General features: G+C 50.2%; 1 long non-coding RNA gene across 1 annotated transcript in view; it reads left to right on the top strand.

Annotated features, from left to right (window-relative positions):
* LOC135273336 (uncharacterized) overlaps nucleotides 1–2484 on the top strand; it is a 20639-nt gene extending 18155 nt beyond the window's left edge. The window contains exons 2-3 of the long non-coding RNA XR_010341121.1: nucleotides 1–165; nucleotides 1950–2484. The exon at nucleotides 1–165 is cut by the window's left edge and continues 6 nt beyond it. This is a non-coding gene — a long non-coding RNA (uncharacterized LOC135273336). The remainder of the gene's footprint in view (nucleotides 166–1949) is intronic.
* The last annotated feature ends 2516 nt before the right edge of the window (nucleotides 2485–5000 follow it).

Raw genomic sequence — 5000 nt, 5'->3', positions numbered from 1 at the left:
CCTCTGTTTCACCACGTTCACCAGGCCGGTCTCGAACTCCTGACCTCGTGTCCTGCCCTAACCTCATGATGCCGGCTCATGACAGCGTCGACCGCCCCTCCCTGGACTCAACGTGATCCCCGCCTCCAAGTACCTGAGACTACAGGGTTCTCATAAGCCCGGGAGGTAGATCTCACACTTGCACTTCCGGTGTGGGTGTGGGTGTGGGTGTGGGTGTGGGTGAGGGCGGCGGAGGGGGCTGAGACAAAACAGTTCATGGGGGGAGGGGCAGACAGGAAACAGTTCATTGTGACCTTGGTTACCTTTTGCCTTTCTTCCCGTCCTCTTATTTGCCTGTTTATTCTTACCGTTTCTTTTCACTTCTATGTGTTACATTGATCCTTTCTTGGTTTCCTTGTTTAATTTACATATGGATGGACTTATGGATTTATTGAGGGAGGGAGGGAGGGAGGGAGGGAGGGAGGGAGGGAGGGAGATTCATAAATTATACATAACATGCAGTAATATATATGCAGATAATCATATATTATGTATGAAATGAATGGCCGGGCGCGATAGCTCACGCCTGTAATCCTAGCACTTTGGGAGGCCGAGGTGGGTGGATCACCAGACGTCAGGAGTTCAAGACCAGCCTGGCCCTCAGGGTGAAACCCCATCTTTGAGAAAAAAAAAAATTAATTAATTGTTCCACGTCTGTGTGTGTGTAAATATTTCTTTACATTAACTTTGATACTTATTTTAATTACCACTCTTCGCTCACATCCTCTTGGTTGTTTCTTCTTACGGTTTCTTTTTTTTTTTCCTTTTTTTTTTTTTTTTTTTTTTTGAGACGGACTCTTGCTCTCTTGCCAGGCTGGAGTGCACTGGCGTGGTCTCGGCTCACCGCAACCTCCACCTCCTGGAGTCAAGCGATTCTTCTGCCTCAGGCTCCCGAGTAGCTGGGACCACAGGCGTGTGCCACCACGCCCGGCTAACTTTTGTATTTTTTGTAGAGATGGCGTTTCACCAGGGCCGGGATGGTCTCGATCTCTTGACCTCATGATCCGCCCGCCTCGGCCTCCCAAAGTGCTGGGAATCCACAGGTGTGAGCCACCGCACCTGGCTCTTCTTATGGCTTCTTAACTCTTCCATGTCATTCTTACGTTTGTCATGTCTTCGTCCGTTCGTTAATTTAGTTAGAGGCGGGGTCTCGAGTATTTCTCTACAGGCATTCATTCATTCATTCACTCACTTATTTGGGGGCAGGCTTGCGTTTATTTATCTAATTATATAGAGGCAGGCTCGCTTTTATTATTCATTCATTCATTCATTCATTCATTCATTCATTCATTCATTTTTTTTTAATTTATTTATTTACTTTTAAATAGAGACAGGGTTTCACCATGTTGGCCAGGCTGGTCTCGATGTTCTGACCTCAGGTGATCCACCCGCCTCAGCCTCCCAAAGCGCTGGGGGATTACAGGCCTGAGCCACTGTGCCCGGCTATTTGTTTATTTATCTATCAATCGATTTATTTAGAGGCAGGCTCCCTCGCACGCATGCGTGCGTGCATGCATGCATTTATTTAATTAGTTATTTTATTTTATTTATTTGGGGGAAGGCTCACATTTTTCTTTCCATCGAGGCAGGCTCGCATCTCTCTCTCTCTCTCTCTCTCTCTCTCTCTCTCTCTCCCCCCCTCTCTCTCTCTCTCTCTCTCCCCCCCCTTCCCCACATCGGCCACCCCCCCTCGCCCCCGTCTGTCTCTCTTTAAAGGCAGGGTCTCGCTCTGTAGCCCAGGGTCACTCCAGCCTCAACGCTTTGGACCAAGACATCGGCACGTGGTCTCGCTTTGTGGCCCGCACTCTGGACACATATATTCCTTTTTAAATTTTGACGATGCTGCTGCTGCTGCTGCTGCTGCTGCTGCTGCTGATGATGATGATGATGATGATGATCAATTTATACAGGCGGAGGTGGTGTCGACTGACGGCTCGAGATGATCTCAAACTTTGGCGCTCCGGCCATCCTCCCACGTCGGCCTTTCAGACTGCTGCGATGACAGGCGTGAGCATGGATGGAACGGGCAGATCACGGGCTTGAGAGATCGAGACCATCCCGGCCGACGTGGTGAAACCCCGTCTCTACTAAAAATACAAAAATTAGCTGGCCGTGGTGGCGTGCGCCTGTAGTCTCGGCTACTCGGGACGCTGAGGCAGAAGAATCGCTTGAACCCGAGAGGCGGAGGTGGCGGTCGACTGAGATTGCACCACGCTACGCTACAGCCTGGGCTCACTGCAACCTCCACCTCCCGGGTTCCAGCGATTCCCCTGCCTCAGCCTCCCGAGTTGCTGAGATTATACAGGTACGTGCCTGTCATCCCAAGCCACTCGGGAGGCTGAGGCAGGAGAATCGCTGGAACCCGGGAGGCGGAGGTTTCGGCGAGCCGAGATCGTGCCACTGCTCTCCAGCCTGGGCAACGAGAGCGGAACTTTGTTGAGGGGGGGAAGAAAATGCGAAATTTGGGAGTGAAAACTTGACCCCGGGACAGGAGGTAGCGTGCTGCAAGCTGTCTTCTTCTCCCCGTGAAATCCACGCTGTCTCCGGGAGCGTGGATTTCACGGACCTTCGTTTCCCTGTGACAGGTATTGCCACTCTGAGGTGGTGGGTCTGGCGCCCACTCGGAAACGCTATGGACTGGACTTCCATCTTAGATGGGTCCCATCTCCACCCCTAGCCTCCCTCCGTCCACACGCCCCCGCCCCTGGTCTCCTCTTCCTGTTGTCTAGGGGAATTGAAGTTCCATATGAACCCATGGGCGGGTGCCTAGGCTGTGTCCCCTGGGGGCTCTGGTCGACTAGTTGCAGGTGGGCACCACCTGAGAGGATTCCCTGGGTGGGCCCAGAAACGACCTGGCCCGAGAGGGAGAGGGATCGGGGAGAGGCTGGTGATGCGGCGTGCCTGAGCCGCTCCCCCCACCAACCTCCACCCCGACCCAGAGCGATCCAAGATTCCCTTCTTTTCCGTGCTGACATCTGCAAGCATCTAGCTAGGTCTTTTGTGTGTGTGTGTGTGTGTGTGTGTGTGTGTGTGTGTCTGTCTGTCTGTCTGTCTGTCTGTTATAAAGCTATTTATTTGGGTGAGTTATTCCAAGAGTTGTATACAGCTTTATTTTTTTTGGAATTGCAGTATTAAAGTTGCACTTTGGATTTAGGACTTACTGTCATTACTTTGGTGATATGTACGGTGGTCATCTAATGGATGCTGCACAGAGTAGGGACTACGGGGACCCACATTTTGTCCCCATCCCATCTTCAAATAATTGGGGTCTCTTAGGTCCGTGATGCAAAGGCATAAGACAATCCTGATCTTGAAGCCTTGAAGAAAGTCATTACGTATACACAGATAGAAAATGCAAATATGTCAATGTCATCTGATAGCTTGAAATAAAGAAATATTTTAGTTAAACTGTTATCAAAGTTCACATTTCTGTTAATGAGACATTACAAACCACAAGGTAAGGTCTTTACATTTTGGTTATTAAGCAGATTCAGTGCTTGGAACTATAGTTAATACTTAGTGGAATGATAAGTCTATCTACAAAGCGGGATAATGTATTAGACTGTCATGTATTCATTTTTTCCTGTATGCCAGGGTTTTACATATTTGCCATATAAGTTGGCCTTTTGCAGGAGGAGTATAATTTACATTGTTTTTGACAGTGGGCTTAGTATGGTTAAATGTCCTATAAACTTGAAGGATGCTTCCATTTTTGTGGGTCTTAGCCTCTACCTGGTGCTTGCTATTGGGTGTGTTCAGGCACTGAGAAAGAGAAATAATGAGTGAGGCAGATGATGATGTTTGAACATAGGCCTTATCATTTAGTGAAGCATAAAAAACACTGACACTTTTATATAAATGTCTTCGCGCATCACCTAGCGGCCACTGTAATGGAAAATCGAGGTGGCGCGGAGGGAGGTCTGCCTGACGACTTCACAGAGCCTGGGGCAACCGGTTTCTCTTCCTCCCATCTGGAGGCCCCTCCCTCTCTCCCTCGTTGCCTTGGGAACCTCCACCCTGGTGGGGGCCCTATGGTTCTTTTATCAGTACTTTGTGTTTCTTTGTTTGTTGGTGTCTTTCATGCGCATGCATAGACTCTTCTCCTTGGGCTTTATGAGGAGTTGGTTTATTTTTTTTAAGCCCCTCCCCCCCGCCCCTTTACTCCAATTCCGTGAGTTTGTGAGGTGGGTTCCCCCCGACACCGCACCTCCCGCCACCCTGCGTGGAAACGTTCTGGAGCCAGGCGGGTGGGCCTCCATCTTCTCTCCCCTCCGCCCACCCTTTGCCGGTTGACATTTGCATGGGTGATCGCCAGGCCTCACCTCACTCGGTGGCCACTGTTTTTGAAGATGGGGGCTGGGGCTGGGGCACGGTCCCACTTCCCCAGAGGCAGCGGGGGGCGATGGCACAGACTTTGGCCCCCGTGGGCAAGCGGGTGGGCGGACTGGACTGTAGTGGTGGCGTTTTTTCACCCCTTCACGCCTCAGGCCCTCCTCCCTCCCTCCCTCCCTCCCTCCCTCCCTCCCTCCCTCCCTCCTTCCCTCCCTCCCTGGGAAAGCTTCATCTTGGCTGGGTCTCAATCACCTTTTATCATGATGTCTTATTTTCTCCTTCCTTGGACCAGCAAATTTGCAAAACGGGAAGGGCATCATGGCGCCACTCTGGGCCGTAGTAGTATTTGCCCAAAATAGAAACGCTGTCTAAAAAGTAATACTTTGCTCCCTTAAGATTACCGGAGGCGATGCCTTGGCACGGAATTCTAGGAAGGCGTATCTTTTCCCCAGGACGTGTTAGCTGCTGTTTTTCTCCTGTTGTTCACTAGCGCTTTTGTGGATTTCTCGACGTATGGTGACAGCGGGTTAATGTAAACTGTACTTCATAGTGTGATAACCTGCTTTTTGCCAGTTAAAAACTAACTCTCTCCTTCTCAGACTAAAAGCTGTTCAGGCTTTATGTTAGCT

The sequence above is a fragment of the Aotus nancymaae genome, unplaced genomic scaffold, assembly GCF_030222135.1.
Source record: "Aotus nancymaae isolate 86718 unplaced genomic scaffold, 86718_ANA_hifiasm-v0.15.2.pri h1tg001109l, whole genome shotgun sequence".
Lineage (NCBI taxonomy): Eukaryota > Metazoa > Chordata > Mammalia > Primates > Aotidae > Aotus > Aotus nancymaae.
The sequence above is the reverse complement of the archived record's forward strand: the minus strand, read 5'-3'. Positions and strand labels throughout refer to the sequence as shown.